The following is a 19,769-nucleotide window of genomic DNA, read 5'->3' on the forward strand; positions in this document are numbered from 1 at the left end:
TTGGTCGGCTAAGCTGATTTGCAGTGACAAGCTGTTTTTGAACAACAGGGAGCCTGTAAGGGCTTTACAGCCCAGAACAGCAGGAAACTAAGACAACCATGGCCTTAAAATTTCTGTAGAATTACCAAAAAGAGGTTGACTCAAACTGCCCTTCCCTCCTCATAAAAGTAAAGTGTATGGTTTTCATTTCAGTGTTATGTTATTGCATTCACTAATAATCCTCTTCAGTAAGAAAAGGAAAATACTGTAGCTTTCACTTTCATTCCATTATGAAACAGCTTTTTAGTAGCAAAATAGCTGTAAATAAAGATTACTAGTCTATTTCTGATACAACTGCATAGTAATTATATTACAAAGCCGCAATATAGAGCAGGTTTTATTTTCAAAACACTTTATCAACGTTACTAAACTCCAGCTATACAACACAAAACAAGAATGAGCAGGATGTACTTAAAGATTAGTGCTATTTTATGATCAGAGGAAAGTTTCAAGACTGACATAATTTCATTCATAGAACTCAGTGAACAAACAAGAAAATCACAACACAAGCAACAAGTTCAACTTTTTAAAACTCTAGATACAAAAGACATTTTGCACTGTAAATCTGTCTTGACACTATCTTTCCTAATACATCATTATCTTTGCTTTAATAATAATCTATCCCAATGTAGAAGAAAAATAAAAAGAGTTTCAATTATGTTCTCAAAAAGGACATTTTCACTCTCTTGATGCTGGCAGCAATATACATTTACAGATGATAATGCGCATGTGTTAAACAACCACAAACACAATCATCATCTTTTAAATGCAATACGATACATGTGTGGTTTATTTTAGAGGAAACTCTGCTAAATCAGTATTTAAAAAGAAAAAATTAAATATATATATATATATATATAAAAGACTGCTGAATTCAAACTAGCATTAATTCACTAACTAAAGGTTAGTATGTTTTAGATTCTAGGAAATCTTTTGATATATTTATATTTAGTTATATTTTACTGTTAACATTTATGAATATGTATCATTGTTATGGGGATGCATTGATTTCTAAACATTATTTCCTTACCTTCTGAAGGGAAAAAGAATGCTTGTGTATCTAGCTTTGTGGCCTTTTGAATCCTCAGAAGTATTTAGCTGCTGGAAGTCCAATGTTTTTAAAATTCTTGATGGTGCTCTGGAAGCTGGAGAGGATTAGTTTATTGCTGCCTTGAAAAGTTTTCAGTTGCTATGGAGAGAGCTGCTCTTAAGGTAACAATGGAGGTGGATAGGAATTAGTACATGTTCTTCTTGGCAAGTTCTAAGCATCACATTATTAAATGTATTTCTCATACTTTGGTAGTTATCAGTTTATGTAAACGGTCCCTGCTTTATTGTAGCAAACAAGATGTATAAAATATATTGAAGAATCTTTCACTACAATGAATAATACATGCAAGCACAACATAGCTGTTCTCTATTTTACCACATTATTGGAGCAATGTCATAATGCACCTGAATTTCTTCTTCCATCAAAACTTTCTGTCTTTTTGCAAATACCAGAACAGAATAGAAACTGAAATTTTTCAAGCACCTCCATTAAGAAAATGCTATTTTCTGGGGGGAAACACTGGGAAGAACAGGCTCTTTTATCCAAACTCATTCTGTACCACAACTGCACCAATTAAAAACGGGTAGCTCAGACTCTGGTGAAAAGAAAAAAATACATATTCAGGTTTTCCTGAGGGATGCTGTTGCAAAGTTGACATATATGTCACCATGGTGTTACAATGTCATTGCACTGGAAGTTAGTGAAAACTCATGACTGACAGATTTCCATAGTAACAAGTACAGCAGTCATATCATTCTCCCACCTTCCACACATTCAGCGTGGTAATGAAGAATTAGAATCAAATTTGTCTCTTCAAGTCCTGTGAAACAGTAAGGCTGCCTACCTTACTAGTAATAGAAATGCTGTAATTCTCTTTAAAGCCATGTTGACAAAATCCTGAGTTTTAAAATGCTGCTAATGCTTCTTCCAAGGTGGTCAGCTGAAAGGGAACAGTCCTGTGTTAGTAAAGCTGAGAGCTGGCAACAGACACTGCCAAAAAAATAAAAGAAACCAACTACAGCAGCTTGAGTGAAGTGCAAAATATAAACAAATGTTCTCAAAAATACAAAGTACAAGTACATGGAACTATGCACAAACTCTTTTGTGATCAAAGCTGAGCGTTTTAAGAATCACTATTAGTTACTCAAGTACATAAACCCTCAGACATCAATATCAAAATACATTTTATTTTACTTTCCCAAACTCCTTTTTTTTTTTTTTTTTTTAAATATGAATGACTGAAAAGCAGAAACACATAAGATGCATCTCCTCTAGCCTTTATGTAATTTGCTCTGTGAAACAAAGCTAACTACATCCACATTTGTTCCACTAATAAAAATAGTTCCTCAGATAATGAGGGAATAGCTTCCAGCATTTAATTCTGTGGATTGCTCAATCTTGAAACAAACATAGAATAGGTTTATCCATATATAATTTGGTGGTTTGTATGTAATTACTAATTGAAAAAAAGAATTTATTCTATCCAATTAATGTGTATAAACAGAGGGTGAATTGCTTCAATTTGAGAGAAGCTATCATTCAAAAATCACACATTTGATGATTTATAACTATTGAAAGCTGCTGAGAGAAGATTTACATAATAATACTGACAGTATCTTACACATTAACATTTATATTACAGAGTGATGGTAAAAGGAGATGCTCATTATTACAAATCATATGCATTAAAAAACAACAAATAAAAATTGGTAGAGGGTACTATGACTGATTTCAAATGAGAATTCACTACCCTTTTTAAGGCTAAGTGTTGCAAACCTTCTTCTCTGGCTTGCAAATGAGTTCCTCAGAGGTGGCAAAGTTACTGATGGCGACTCAAGCTTCCACCTCTGCTTTACCCCCTGACAAGGCATTGCCTCTGCTTTCTGTCATGAGCTGTCATCAAATAATTTTTCTGTCAGCACAACACTTGGAGGACTATTTTTAAAGTAATTTCTAAAACCAATTGCTAACTCCTTTTTTGAAACCTTTCTGTAATAGCATTGCTCCCCTACAACCCACCCATGCTGACACCATTCACCTGATAAAATGGGATATTGATAACAACAGAGCTATGTAGATGCCTATTGTAAGTTTGCTGAGATAGAGAGATTCAATGATACAGTTCAAAAACGGCTCAAAACCTCACAAAGTACCTCTCATTAACATCAATCTTTCATTAGTTGTAACAGTCTCTGCCATTTTGGCTTGAAAGTGATTGCGTGTCTTTTGGTGATTTTTAATAAGGGGGGAAGGGTGAGCAGAAAGTCTGCACAATGCACATAATCCAATAAGTCTCTGCTTGTTGTAGAGTGATAGTGTGTATGGAAGAAAAAGCCCTCAGGTACTGCAGAACTGGGGTAACTCAAATCCACATAGCTTGCCATTCTAACACGACAACAAATATGTATCAGAACCAGAGGTAAGGTAAACTTCCTGATTAAATAAGTAAATGAAATGGTTTTATTTGTTTTGTTTTGTTTTTTAATCTATTCTACACTTAGTTAACAACCTTGGCATGCTCAAGCAAGGACATGAGGTCAAGAATCTGTGGAGATAAACCACTATTTTAAATCAATTTGAACATATACCATGGAGAGATACTTGAAAGAGTAACTGATTGCTGACAGAAACTGCTGAGTGTTGGAGGAAAGTGAGTAATGGAAAAGAGTGGGGAGAAAAAAAGAAAAGGAACTTCTCAGAATTCATATTTTATTTAATGTTTGGTATCATGATCTCAGACAACTCTATAGCAAATCATCTTCACATACAAATGCAATCTTTTATGACTTTTAGTGAGTAGGAGTAAAGGCAATTTCCCAATAGCATACCAGACACAGAACATTAATACATGCAGCAAGCCATCTTTGGTTACAGGATTTTTATTTATTTGATTTTCACTTTAAGTGAGCCAATACGACTTACCGCAGCTTGTCTTGTTGTTTCTCCCACCTACGCACCTGCTGCGAGAACAAAAGCAAGTTGCCCATTCACAAATGCCATGAATAACTGCACTCTGCAATTTACTGGTTTTCAAAGGATCAGTGAATAAAATTATGTGGGAATAGGAAAACTCTTTAGAGAACTCACTCAGAGATGACAAGGACATTCCTATGAGTTCTATCAACCAGGCAAACCACTTAATATTTTTTTTATTTATTTTATTTTTTCATGCAACAGAATGGGAGACAATGCAAACATCATTTTTGCAAGACCCCTTGCTGAACTTCACAGCTTACTGAGAAATGCAGCCATATAACTTTTTTTTTTTTTCTTTAACTAGTCTATTACTTGTTTTGATGGACTAAGCAAATGTATTTTTTGCCCTTTTACTAATCACAGAAATTTTGGCAAATAGAAGAGAATCCCGTAGTACTGCAAATTTCCTCCATGTTATTAATGTGAAGTGTGCACATTACTATAATTACAGCCATAGGCAGCATACTGACATGCGAAAAGACTATATTTTGCATGTAATTTATGTAGAATTTCTTTATATAAAATATACTTGCCAAAGAATTAATGCCACAGTGCTGTAATAAAAAATGTCAGTACTTTAAAATTACCACAGTCTATTCAGCTTCATTGGCTTCACATGCCAATCCTCACAATATCACATATATTGAGCACCAATGAATTAAAATAAATGAATGCTATTGAAATGAACAGAGCCAGACATTAATACAGTTTTATATATTAATATATGTCTCTGGAACAAGCCTTGTATTACTTTAAGATTGCAAAATTCACCTGTTACAGAAAGGTTCCATAGCAAGAATTGCAAATCTATTTATACTAGAAGAAAAGAATTCATGGATTATTTTGACTATGGGTAAGTGAAGCTTCACGTTTTGCAAAAAATACCTTCCAAAGTATTTTTTTTCAAATACTGAAGAATTAATCTGTGACATTTATTGTTTTAAGATGTTCCTGTCCTGGCATGAAAGCTTTTATTTGGTTAACAAAATGTTCATTTATATGGAAAGTGCAATCTAATGCCTTCATTTTACAAGGAATTTGTCCCTCATACAACTTTTCTGTTGATGACTTTCTGGTCAGGAAAACAAAAAATAAAATAAATAAAAAGACTACAGGAACTTGGTCCATGGAGATAAGAGTATCTGGGATGATGACCCAACTTTTTTCTGAGTTTGGAAGCTTGCTAAGGTTATGACTGTTCAATGAATTCCTCTTACAATGTTCCACCATTGCTCACAACCCTATGAATTTCTGCCTTGTCTATAAATTTTGCCCTCAGCTGTTTTATACTTTCTCAGTGCTGAGAGAAATATTGAATGGCAATGGATCAAAAAGACCCTTCTGAAAACCTGTTTTGCTAACTCACCATTCACTATTTGTTTAACTGAGTCAATATTGCTTTATGGGATCCCACAAAGTAATTTTAAATTGCAGACTCATTCAGGAATCAGGTGAAAGCCTCATAGAAGCCTCGGCTTCTGCCTTGTTAACTCTTTCATACAAATTTATAATTTTAGAAGAGAATTATCACAGTTTGTTTTTCCAGATCTATTTCCCATAAAATCATCTTGACTAATATTAACTATTTTACCATCTTTAAACTCCTTACATTCTACAGTGCCCTTCTCTGCTGTTGGCTGGGATTGACATCTGGTGAAATAGCCTACTGTTACCCTCTCATCCTGTTTACCCCTTTTAAAATATTGAAAACATTTAAGATTTTATTCCATTCTTTGAAATTTCTCCATGCTTCTGAACATATTAACAAATTTATTAAAAAGCAACATTAATGTTTCATAATTCTCTGTGACTAGTGCTGCTGGTTAAGAGTATGCTATCCTGTCTGGCAGATGCAGAAATATTTAACTCAAATAATTGCTTGGTTATGATAGAGTAGAAAACACCTTCATATCAGAATAAGGCACTACATTATTTCTTTTGAAAGGTAGAGTATTAATATACTTATATGTACTTTACATACACTTTTAAACAGACTTATCTAAACCTTACACTTGGGCTAGAATTTACTTTGGCTTTGATATACCTCTTCATACTTACTACTGATTACTTTGATTTCATACTGGTTACTTTGGTTGTGATACAGTATTAAACCTTTCTTTGTCCTTAACCTTAGCATTTGATAGCTTTTTTTTTTTTCTTTCATATTTGTGCTCTTCTTTTTTTCTCTTTTTATCATAAATGATGACTGTGTTTATTTACTTGTTTACATTCCCATCAACCATTCTTTTTTCCATCTTATTTTATACATTATTTGATGGCATTATATTTATACTTTTCTGTACAGAAGTACAACTAGAAGAGGAGAAGACACAGTACAAATTACCTTACAATGTTCAAAAAATGATAAAACAAAATATGTGATTGCCTTTCTAAATTTTTGTTACGATTTTTATTGCATTCTCCCATACTAATACTTCTTAAGTCAAATTTGACCTTTTTATTAATTGCAGAATTTGTGCTATTTCTGTTTAATACAGCCTTCTTAGTTATCAATAATTACTCACATTTTAATTTTTTAAAAACTCTACTCATTTAGTTTTGCTCAGTGTTGTTTCCAGCATTACAGTACTTTTTGAAGTACTGCATGCATGCACACATACAGAACCACATGAGTCCGGAAAATCATAAATGCAAAGTATAATCTCACTTTTCACAATTTAGCTGAGCTTAAGATGTGTATTTATTAACCATTAGATACAGTTACTTACAATTAACAACATACAATCTGCAGCACAGTGTAAAGTTCAAAGTAGCCTAGTAGAACAAGTCAGTGCCTGGCAGTTGTTAGCTGGACAAAGAAAGCGTGTGGATTAGTATGCAGAGCGTTAGCACCTTGAGGTTAAATTTTTAATTAACTCTTTATAAAGAGGTCTGGTTTTCTTTTTACCTAGAGTTCTCTCTCTCTTCCCCCCCCCCCCCCCCCCCCCCCCCCCAGAAATCCTCACAAGAACTAGAGTAAGCTGATGCAAATTTCTTTAACATCAGGAAAACTAAGGTTCCTTTTAAACCAGTGGCAAGGTTTAAAAAGGGAGGTGGGAGTTCTGGGTTTAAGAACCCATACTCTGCATGTACCTTCAGACAAAAGTCTGGAGAATGGATGCATCCAATGTACTGGATGCATCCCTATCTTCTCAGTGATGAGTCTCCTTGCATTGCTTCTCTTCATCCTTTTGAGTGACATGGAACTGTCCTACTAGGAAATCTTACCTACTAAAGGGAATAAACATAAACAAAGAGAATGACTGTCTGCAAGCTGGGATAACTGGCTATGTATTAGTTTGCTCTCTTACTGCAGAAAAAAAAAAATAATAATAATAAAGAGATACACCCTCCAAAGACTGTCTTTATTGACATTGTGCGAGAGGGAAGTATATGCATACAAGAGAGAAGAAAATATTCCATGATCCCTCTTGGCATGTTCCTTTATATCATCTTTTCTTTAATACAGCCATAAAGCCAAATCAAATCTTTCAGAATGAAAATATGTAGGTGTATGTCAATTAACCATTTTTTTTAAAAAGTCAAACTTTACAGTAAAGCTGCCACTCTTACCATGCTTGCTACTCTTTTGTCTTTGATCTGAATGTTTTCCCAAAAAGCTAATATGCTGTTCCAGAGAGCCTTTGTATTATATGCATAAGGCTCATTAACTCTTTCACCTTTTTGTAAAAATAAAATAAAATAATAAAATCCTACATTTATTTTATATATATATATGAGCATAGTCTCAATTATTTACCTTTTTTCCTTATTGTATTTTTCTTATTCTGTTTCCATTTCTTCCTCATTTAAAGGGGGGGGGGGGGGGGGGGAAAGGTTGTTTCTTTTCTCAGTGTGATTTCCCACATTGAAAAAAGGAAGTGATGCTTAAGCAGTAAAGATCAAGCTTATTTAAATTTGGTGTATGTAGAAGTCTATGTCTGGGCTAGTCATTGGAAGAAACAGATTTAAGACAGACTTTATCTGGCCTATTCTGATAGTCTGCTTTTGGAAGAGGGGAATTGCACTCTGCGGTCAGAGATTGTATTTATATATTTTTACATAAATTATAAAAAAAGTGTTATATATTCATATATATGGCTTCCTTTAAAGTTAAGAGAGCCTGTAGGGCTTGTCTCTGTTGTAGACATCTGTACCATGGAACTACATTTTGCCAGCTGAACCCCTCCATGCCTCTGTACGAATTCCCCCTCTTCTTCCACCACAGTAAGTCTTGAACAATTTTTCCCATTTCAAATATATTTGATGGAGTAGTAGAATGCTCAAAGATATTTCATTTCTGCAAGTTTTGTGCAAAACCAAGGGGTAGATGGAATATTCTACTAAAGTCTTCATATCTGAAAGCTGCAAACTCAGCTATAGACATGAAAGAAATGGAAGAGCAGTGTTATGAATGCCAGAAACCAGCTTATTCAAAACAAAGAATCCAAAGAAAATAATCCATTTGACAAAATCAATATTCATTAGATTTGGCGTTTGATTAATTTTTAATGGATTTCCAATTATTTTTATGCTTATGAGAAATACTTCTTTTAAATTAGTGAATTCTAATGGGATATTGCCTACTAGGATGTAATAAAACAATCTTGGAACTGTGGAACTAGCAGTCATATTAAAGATGATAAAAGTAGACATACAGTAATCACTACTTGACATGCCATTTTACCACTGCTGCCCTCTGCTGTATGGAACAATTTCCAAGTGCATGTATTTCCTACAAAGCTGGTGACTGATTAGTGTTAGAGGCAGATATTCAAATGTATATGACAAGATTGCTTTTGTTCATTCCTTTAACGTTCAATTAAAGTTCTGGCAACAGAAGAATGTGAAAGTACAACTTAAAATTGTTACCAAAGCCAATATTAGTTTTATTATATAGAAGAAATATATTCTCAAATTTGTTTTGCAAAGAAGAATGACTTACCTCATGAGGTAATATACCTTTGGAAGGACACCCTCAAATGGGTACACATCAAACCACCCTTGTATTTAGCAATGAAAGCCATAGACACCTACATGATGCTTGTCACATATTCTTAACAGAAACAAAAAACTATAAAGTGTTTTGGTTTTCCAGCATGAAGCTTAGCTTAGCTTCATCAGTAAGTTAGCCACAATCACAAATATGAGACACTTTTCGAGCAAATTCTCTTTCTACCCTTAGATTTTCAGAAGGATTTATGGTTTTGTTAAAAAACCCTTCTAAAGTCCATGACATTAGTTAATTTTATTCTATTTAATACATGACTTTTTGGCTGGATTGAGAATCAAAATGCGAGATGAACCTTGTGAAGAGAAGGATGGAAGTGAAATGAAAGAAATAACCAAAAAGACACCTAGAAAGAGAACCATAAAGGCTAAGAAATGTCCCACTGGCTCTGAGGAAATGCTTTATCTATTTCACTATTCTGTATCAACAACAGATGATGTTATTAGTGCATGCAAGCCTAGCACCATGGTCTGTTCCCTTTAAATTCCCTTTTAAACCACAATCTCCTAGTTTCAGTTCATATATTATAAAACTGGAACGATAACAGTTGTGCATCCATTTTATACACAACCTTAATAGTTTTTCAGCCACCAACAATATACCTCATCATTTTTTTCCAGACTATAATTATGTATTTTTCTTTCAGTTTCTTAAGACAGTTGCTCTATCCCTTAATCTTTGTACCTATTTTAAGCCCATATACTTCTGAGATGTGGAGACCAACAACAACTTCAGAAAATACTCAAGATGAGGATAGTACCCCAGTCTGGTATAGCTGAAACAGAATTTTCTTGATCAGATTTTAGCAGAACTAGCAGAACCCTTTCTTCTCCTTATGTATTTCTTAGTGACTACTGGTAGCAGACATTTGATTTAGTTAGTTCCTGGAATCATTATATTGTTTTGTAGGTCATCTTAACTTTGGTAGTGATGCATAAAGGCAGTAGTCTGAAGCAGTTTATATCATTCTCACATACATTCTTCAAGGTACTTGCTTCTAAAAATCAACACAAGTAAAATGTGTATTGAGGTTGGGGCGGTAGATGAATATAGTATTGACTTACACTGAAGCTTATGACTAGAGAAGCTGAGGGCAGGAAAAAACATACCTTTATTTCCAAGAGTGCAGTCCTACAGCCAGTTCATTGCAATAGAAGCTAAAGGGAGCTGCCTCTTGCTGCTGACATGACAATAACGTATAAATATGGATTCATCTGTTGACTAGTTAAACATCTACAAGAAGGGCCGGAGGGCAGACCCAGGAAACTACAGGCCTGTCAGTTTGACCTCAGTGCCAGGAAAGCTCATGGAGCAGATCCTCCTGAGAGTCATCATGCAGCACTTGAAGGGGAAGCAGGCGATCAGGCCCAGTCAGCATGGCTTTATGAAAGGCAGGTCATGCCTGACGAACCTGATCTCCTTCTATGACAGAGTGACGCGCTGGGTGGATGAGGGAAAGGCTGTGGATGTGGTCTACCTTGACTTCAGCAAGGCTTTTGACACCGTCTCCCACAGCATTCTCCTCAAGAAACTGGCTGCTCTTGGCTTGGACTGGCGCACGCTTCGTTGGGTTAGAAACTGGCTGGATAGCCGGGCCCAAAGAGTCGTGGTGAATGGAGCCAAGTCCAGTTGGAGGCCAGTCACTAGTGGCGTCCCCCAGGGCTCGGTGCTGGGGCCAGTCCTCTTTAATATCTTCATCGATGATCTGGACGAGGGCATCGAGTGCACCCTCAGTAAGTTCGCAGATGACACCAAGTTAGGTGCGTGTGTCGATCTGCTTGAGGGTAGGAAAGCTCTGCAGGAGGATCTGGATAGGTTGGACCGATGGGCTGAGGTCAACTGCATGAAGTTTAACAAGGCCAAGTGCCGGGTCCTGCACCTGGGGCGCAATAACCCAAGCAGAGCTACAGGCTGGGAGAGGAATGGTTGGAGAGCTGCCAGGCAGAGAAGGACCTGGGAGTGATGGTGGACAGTCGGCTGAATATGAGCCAGCAGTGTGCTCAGGTGGCCAAGAAGGCCAACGGCATCCTGGCTTGTATTAGGAACAGCGTGACCAGCAGGGCTAGGGAGGTGATCGTCCCCCTGTACTCAGCTCTGGTGAGGCCGCACCTCGAGTACTGTGTTCAGTTTTGGGCCCCTCGCTACAAGAAGGACATCGAGGTGCTTGAGCGGGTGCAGAGAAGGGCGACGAATCTGGTGAGGGGCCTGGAGAACAAGTCCTACGAGGAGCGGCTGAGGGAGCTGGGCTTGTTCAGCCTGGAGAAGAGGAGGCTCAGGGGTGACCTTATCGCTCTTTACAGATACCTTAAAGGAGGCTGTAGAGAGGTGGGGGTTGGCCTGTTCTCCCACGTGCCTGGTGACAGGACGAGGGGGAATGGGCTTAAGTTGAGCCAGGGGAGTTTTAGGTTAGATCTTAGGAAGAACTTCTTTACAGAAAGGGTTGTGAGGCATTGGAACAGGCTGCCCAGGGAAGTGGTGGAGTCACCATCCCTGGAAGTCTTCAAAAGACGCTTAGATGTACAGCTTAGGGATATGGTTTAGTGGAGGGCTGTTAGCGTTAGGTTGGAGGTTGGACTCGATGACCTTGAGGTCTCTTCCAACCTAGAAAATTCTGTGATTCTGTGTGATTCTGTGATTCTGTGATTTTAAAGGAATTAAATGACGAATTCCTACCAAATCTCAACTACAAATAAATGATGCTTGTATTCACCACAGTTTTATATGAACAATTCATCTTGTATTCCTGCAGAAAATCTTGTTTCTTAGCATTTTGTTGGTGTCTTAAGGCACATTATCTGCAATCTATTATCAGTTCTACACAGCTCTCAGTTAGCTTGGAAATATTAGAATTGTTACTGCCTCCTGTTGAGTGTACCTGTGAAAGTTCTTCCTAATATCCAACCTAAACCTCCTCTGGTGCAACTTTAGCCCATTTCCCCTCATCCTGTCACCAGGCATGTGGGAGAATAGACCAACCCCCACCTCGCTACAGCCTCCTTTAAGGTACCTGTAGAGGTCACCCCTGAGTCTCCTCTTCTTCAGACTGAACAACCCCAGCTCCCTCAGCTGCTCCTCAAAAGACTTGTTCTCCAGACCCCTCACCAGCTTCATTGCCCTTCTCTGGACTCGCTCGAGCACCTCGATGTCCTTCTTGTAGCGAGGGGCCCAAAACTGAACACAGTACTCGAGGTGCGGCCTCACCAGAGCCGAGTACAGGGGGATGATCACTTCCCTAGCCCTGCTGGCCACACTGTTTCTTATGCAAGCCAGGGTGCTGTTGGCCTTCTTGGCCACCTGAGCACACTGCTGGCTCATAAGGAGCTGATGCTTGCTCCTTAGGACTCCTAGATTTCTCTCTTTTTTCCATCACAAAAGAACTGAAGTACTTAATCCTTCGTCCTTCACAAACTTCCATTTTTTCCCCATGTTCTGTGTTAATATCTAACCTCCTAAAGTGTAGTCCTTGGTGCACTTAAGAAAAAGTCATGTCCCTAGATTGAAAGTATTACATTAATTTGCTTACTTTCAAGCTGTTTATAGAGAAGTAATTTTCCTTGAATTCCATTGAATATTTCCATGGAATGCCATTCCATGCCATTGTCTTCCAGGTTTCAGCTAGTTCCATATAAACACAGGATACAGTCTGCTTTTGTTTTATTCTGGCTTTCTTAGCAATGTCTTGCATTTTTGACTTGCAAGTCACTCAGAAACACCTTTAGTCTAAAAGGAAAAGGAATTAAAACAGTGTATGTGATGACTCATGGGAAACATGATTACATTGTCTTAAATTTTAGTGACTGCTTTCAGTTGTCATTAGCATACCAACGATAACACAGGAATAATTTAGTGACACTTTTTATATATAAGACATAGCAAATCATGCTGACCAAGGGTTGAAGAAAGCTTCAGAGATAAGGGAGTCACTACCCAGTGGAGTTGAGAGATGTAACTCATGGCCTCAAGAGAACATTAAAACCACTTTAGGTATGACTAGTCTTGTACTCTTCATGGTCTTTGAGTTCGTACCTGAGCAGGAATGGCCGAAGCTAATCCATAGATACATCCTACCTCAGCCATCGTGGCTGATTCCATTGGCTAGTGGTGTGTTAGGGTAATATATCCAATATATTACTTATACTATTAAAATAGTTCAGGAAGGAGCTTCTCTGGAGTGATCCAATGTGAGAGAAGACTAGCCAAATATATTAACCTCCTTCATTGACTTGAGTTATATTTTCTTACTTATCGGCATAAATTCCAGTCGCTATTTGCTAGACAGGGGGTTGTTGAACTGCCAGGCACTAAGACATTCAATTCACAGACACAGGGCAGACTGTGAGCCTTTGAAGCAGTGCCTAAGAGGGCACATCCCTACCATGGGGATTTGCAGAATTGTGACAGTAAACATAATGCTACATGCTAGAACAGGTGGAAATGCTAGCAGTAGGTAATGCCCAGCTGCTTGAGGGTGCTATAATTTAGCATATACATCAACAAAGCCAACATTTGTTCTGTTAGCATGCCTAAAAGATAATCTTTGGCTCTGAAGAAACTGGCCAATAGTTTCCTTAACAGTATTCATGTTCTCCATATAAAATACAATGATATATTTTTTGATGGTAAGCACTGGAGTCATCGCTGATGTAATTTTTAAGGTTCAAAAAATGACCATTCATACTTTTAATTCCAATGGTCCCCTTACAGTGGCTATAAACGTAAAAACTACATAATATGCAGCAGCTCAAAGTCAAATCCTGGCTTCATCCACAGGCAGGAAACTGGAGAAAGCAGTGGCACACCTGGATATTTTTCCCATGACATTTTCTTTAAACCTTCATATGAAGCATTTTTGAAATTCAATTCCTAGCTTTGGTTATAATTCAAATTGGGAATTTATCCAGGATAATATAACCCAGGAATAAGAATCTTAAACAGAGTGTAAAACATCTTCATAAGTAGTTAGTTTAATAAAAAAAAATCAATTCAGTTTTGTAAGAATGGAGTTTTTAAATGATGTTTCACACAGGGCCATACACGAAATATTAAGGATGACAACAGCATAATAAAAATTTATCATCAAGACAAAGAATTCATTTGGAGTTTGATTACATACTATTGTACAAGAATGGAAGACAGCTGCAACACTATCACTAAAACCTACCAAGCTTTCATTTTTAATTTGCTAATTGAGCAAATGAATATTCATAATCTCAAACTTGTAGCGGTTCTGCAGTTCATTTCTCAGCAACATGGTTTTCAACACTGCCATAAAAATCCAGACTAGCAGAAAATCTCAAAGAAAACTAGCAGACTGTTTAAATTTCCCTTCTTCACACATTGCCTCATACTCCCTATGCAATACAACACTATACTGATGACCCTACTCAGACTTAAATTCATGTCCTTTTTAACAGGGAAATCTATTGACCACAAAATAAATTTATCCTTTAAACTTCTGTATTAATTTTATCTTTTTCTGATTCCACACAGCTGGGATAACTGACTGTGGTTTTTTTTTGTGTGAGAGGATGGCACTTGCAGTTGCTCGCTATTTTTCTACCACAAGCAGAAAACAAAAACAGTAAAATTACTGAACATAGCACATCTGCAATGATAATTCTGTCTAATGATTGCTTAAGGTTGGAAATAATTTTAGATTGCTTCCTTAATGGATTCAATACAAAGCATTGGATTAAGGTTTACTATCAAAACCACTTCTAAGAAAAAAAATGCACAACAAAAAATGAGTGTTTTAAACAGTGTAATTTGAAAAAGATTTTTTTTGTCTGTAAGTTACTCAACTGTCAAATATGTTATAGGTATTTGTTACAATAGCTTTTTAACCACAAGGTTAAAAGCTACGTTGTGGGACATGCCGAAAAGATAGTATTTCCAAAATCTCTGCTGAATTTGTAAGACTGAGATGAATTTCACTGACAAAAGGGCTTGCATAAGTACAATTTATGATATTCCAAAACCAATTTAAATATAGAAAATAACTCATTGGTTGGGATTGACATTTGCCGTGCAAAATCCATCACAGCAGATGTCTCAATTCTCTGAGACATTTTCTTCAGGAAAGACAGATAAAGTACACCGGCTAGATACTCACAAATTATTGAACTTGAATTAATTTGGTATACCTCATCTATCATATTTACATAATGCTCCAGTCCTGCCAGTACATCCTGCACGATGTACAGAAAAGAGCACTTGACTAGAGTGAGCAGAGCCTGCACAGGAGCACAGAGAAACCCTACTTGCATTAGACAAACCTCCACTTTTGGCAGCAGTGAATTTCAAGTAAACTTCAGGGAGCAGCTGTACGTGGTTACGGGCTTGTTTACATGTAGGTTTCCCATTTCACTTTTGCATGTGATTTTTAAATTGCTTTTGCTTAAACTGGAAAAAAAAAAAAAAAAAAAAAAAAAAAAAAAAAAAAAAAGGTTAGTGTGATACAAAGGAACTTTGCATTTTTCATTTTAAACTAAAAGTCAAGCTACATTTCAATGAATATAGGCATGTCTATGCAGTCGACCAAAACAACTTAATGATTGATTCAATCTTCTGTACAAACAAGGATAAAACCTGAAACTAATTATCCCTGACTATAGTCAGCGTTCCTCGACTTTTTTAGTTCCCAGACAGCAAAAGTATGGCAACCAAAGAGTAAGAGAGTGTATTGCTACAGGAATTTCTGTTTGGTCCAAAGATATTTCTATGGCATTTACAAACAAAAAACAATCAAAAGAATGTTAATGGCTACAGAGCACAAAAAAGTATCTACCAACAAAAATATATTTGTACCAAACAGAATCCTAAAATCCTGTCCTGTGGTTCACTAGTATATTCATGTACAAGCATAATTTTCTCTAGCAACATAACAGATGGGCTCAACTACTTTTTCAACTGCATCATGACTTGTGTTTCACAGCCAGGCACACCAATAAACCAGCAGTTATGGAGGGGGGAGGTTGTGAGATATGAGGGACTGAGGGTACAGTATTGTTTCCATTATCTTGCACTGAACAGCAAGTCAGAACTCCTATTCTGCAATCTTCTAACTTGACTGAGAGATTCCAGTTGTTCAAAAGTTTTCTCCAACTCTCCTACTATTCTAAACCTTCTCTACTTTCCTGCAAGATCCTTCTTCTAACTAAAGTAATTGCCTCCACAAGTTCAGCTGCAAATTTTCTCTCCTTGAGTTTATCTACTTACTTCATATCTAAACACCTTCATAAATCAAACTATTATGCAATACAGCCAGTATTAAACATTTTGGACAATTACATGAAAATGAGAAATGCTGTGGCGCTGCCCCTGTGGTGTGCATACTCCCCTTGGTACAGCAAAATCCTGATTCTTCTGTCCTGATTTCAAACCTTTGTCCTAACTTCTGTCTTGTTTTTATTTTCCCTTAGATACAACTTTTGTTGTATGGCCACCATCCAATACACTCCACTGAATTTGTGATACCCAGCCACTACAACTCTCCTCTTAGAATAGTTCCTGCATCACCTCACCTACAAATCATCCATCTTCCCTTTCATCTGTATTTTGAGATTGCTCAGTCTTCTGTAGCTTCCCTTTACTTGCCCTTTGTTTAAGGTATATAGATACAAAATGCACATGCATAAATATAGAATATAGAAATAACTTACAAATGGGCAAGTATATTTTGGTGTTGGTTTCTTTTAGTTTTTGTTTTCTTAGAGACAAACTAAAGACACTAACAGAGAAACTGTTATGAGACTAATATTAGCTTCCTGACAGTCCATTATCTAACCAGTAAATATACAATCATGTTAGTAACCATGTAAAGTGTATCCTAATGTATATTTTAGAGGATAAAACCAACAAATGTTTATGGGAGTAATAATAAGAAAAGATATTATGGAATAACCAGTTAATTCTAATCCCACTAAAACCTTTACATGTAGTATTACCCTTTCTGCTTTATTTTACTCTATAGAATAGGAAACAATTTCTTCAGTGGCTCACTGCCCTTTAACTGCAGTTATGGAGAAGAAAAAAAAAAAAAAGAAAAAAAAAAGCATTGAGCTGACAGACAGCTTCTAGATATCGCTCATTCCCACAGCACTAGAAGAAGAGCGTTTGTGGTCATGTAGCTAGACAGAGTGCACTTTATTTCAGGAAGCTGTAGGTTTATCAGTTAATGGAAACTGAAGTTGATTTCCTCCTGAAAAGACTGTTAATTTAACAGGACAGCTGGCTTCCTCCTGTAAACCCTGAGAAATGACAGAGATAACAGAACAGCAGAAAACAAAACAAATCAGTGGATCAAGTAATCAAAAGACACATATCTCTGAATAAGATGTTTGAATGGCTGCTATGAAGGCTGCTATGCAGGAAAGCATTATTTGTTGCCCTGTGCTCAGTCTTTATAGGTTAAGCAATGGGCATCCTGAGTATCCTTTGATTTGAAGGATAAATTAACTATGCTGCTCTGTATTTCCAGCATAGTTCAAAAGTAAAGATGGTGCTGAATATTCATTATGTTCATGAACATTGTCCTAAAGGGGATGTTTTTAAGGTAAGTCAGAAGCAGTTAAATGCACAGAAAGGAAATTTGCAGGAAATATATATCAGCATATTTCTGAAATAAAGCTGACACTACAAGAACAAAGTTGGGAAATTGTTAAATATTTGTTTTGTTTGTTGATGGTAGAGGGAAAATATGTAATCTCTTTATGAAATAATTAAGAGATACAGTAGAAGAATTGGTAAGTTTTACTATCACTGGGCTCTGATTAAAGTAGGCAATTACTATGGTGATTTCTGGCCTTTCAATGTATGCATTGCCTGTACCATACAAATATCTATTTGAATACAAGCTATTTGTCATAGCCCTACATACTTGCTAATCACCTGAATCAATGTAAAAGCAGTACCTTGAAGTATAAAGTCAAACACCCAACATCTTTCACAACACTCATCTGTATTGCCTTCTACTCATATTCTGAGCTCCTATTATAACACTAATATGGAAATTCTCAAGTGTACTAGTAAATAGAGCTAGAAGTCTCTCCTGATGAAGTATATTTGTGGCTTTTAGTGTTACAGGAAGTGTTTTCTGTTTGGTCAGTAAATTCTATCTCCATGAATGATTTCATACAAATAAACAGGTTATCTTTCAGGTTTGTGCTTCAAATACTGGAAAATCGTTAAGTAAACAAGCATGGAATACGAGAGTGTATTTTCTTCAGTAGAATACACCTGGCAAGGTCTTATAAAAAGCTTAATTTTATTTTCCAAGACAAAATTAAACGATGCTATATGCTTTCAGAATTCTTCAGTGACAGACAAATGAAAGCTGGCTATTTTAGACAGTAAAAAAAAAAAAAAATGCTTTGAAGGAACCAAATCAGTGGATACACGAAAGAGAGAAGCACATTTTACAGACCTCCTGAGCTAGCAGTCACATTTGGATAATTGTATTCTACAGCCACCCATGGACTTATCCTCCAGAAACATGGGAAATCCATTTTTGATGCTATGTTATCCCATAGCAGTTAAAAAGCTCATGATTTTATATGCTTCCATAATATTTGCCCTTTATCACCTTGTTTTATAACTGAAAGCTCCTAGTGTATTTGCATGCTATAACCCAGTCACAACATTGATTACTCTGATAACCTTTCTCTTTACCTTTTATAGAGATCCTCTGTGTCCTTTTTGACTCAAGAGACCTACACAGCATAAAGTTACAGTTATAGTTACATGTTTCCTAATACTCTTTATTGCTTTGTGAATGTTACAAGGGACTGACCAAATGCTTCTTAAATGCCTGTCACTGAACATGTTTTTGATATATATATTTTTTAGGATTATTTTTCCCTCACATACATCATTTTGATTTTCATAGCTGTGCTTTTAGCTTCCATGTAATTATCTCGTATCTTAGCAGTGGACAAATCTTCTGTGGGTTTTAACAGTCAGTGTCTAATTTTGACAAATATGAATAATTTTGAGTCATTGCTAAATGTTGCCATTAACTCTTTCTTCCAAGTGAGCTGCAATAGCACATGACCTATGAGCTCCACGTGTGTACCAGGTCCCTACAATTCTACAATTCTAGCAGAGTCACGAGGCATGATTTTATAATACAAAAATATATGTATATAAATAAAATAAAAATAAAATTACTCTTCTATAAACTCTCATCTGTATTTCCAATTTTCTTATTACTGTGTTTACCTCAGTTAGAGGAAAAAGTTAGACTTGGAAAAAGTTAGACTATCTATTTTGTAGAGCTCAAGAAACACAGATGGTTTTACAGACTGATGAGGTATTTGTCACATTCTTTCCTCTGGCACTTGAAAATTTCTTTTAGGAATAGATTATGTACTAGAGCAAACAGCAACTTCAAAGTTCTTTTTTTTCTTATGTGATCTGTATTACCTTGCTTCCTTTACCCTGACAAGGTCTTGTGTTCCTGGGATTAAGCTTCTGTTGTGAGTTTTCACTGCAAAAAGCAGTAATTTATTAAATTTTATACACCTGCTCTCTGCATGCTTGCCAATAGGATAAGTACAAGTCTATTTTCCATTATTCCTGCTTTCTGGGTCTGAAGTCTCTCAATCTGTTGCAGTCTCTAGCATTTTAGTGAGCAGATGAAAAGGCAACAAAAATAGAAAAAAAAAGAGAGAAGTACTGTTAGCAATTATACTG

General features: G+C 36.4%; 1 protein-coding gene across 1 annotated transcript in view; it reads right to left on the reverse strand.

The window, feature by feature from the left end:
- SLC39A12 (solute carrier family 39 member 12) overlaps positions 1 to 19,565 on the reverse strand; it is a 52,569-nt gene extending 33,004 nt beyond the window's left edge. The window contains exons 1-7 of the mRNA XM_084510858.1: positions 19,500 to 19,565; positions 15,353 to 15,479; positions 7,160 to 7,297; positions 6,796 to 6,875; positions 4,013 to 4,050; positions 1,935 to 2,030; positions 1,070 to 1,245 (exon numbers count right to left, since the gene is read on the reverse strand). The gene's annotated coding sequence lies outside the window, so the exon portion shown is untranslated. The remainder of the gene's footprint in view (positions 1 to 1,069; positions 1,246 to 1,934; positions 2,031 to 4,012; positions 4,051 to 6,795; positions 6,876 to 7,159; positions 7,298 to 15,352; positions 15,480 to 19,499) is intronic.
- Between the last annotated feature and the right edge of the window lie 204 nt (positions 19,566 to 19,769).

Source organism: Aythya ferina, assembly GCF_964211825.1.
Source record: "Aythya ferina genome assembly, chromosome: 2".
Taxonomy (NCBI): domain Eukaryota; kingdom Metazoa; phylum Chordata; class Aves; order Anseriformes; family Anatidae; genus Aythya; species Aythya ferina.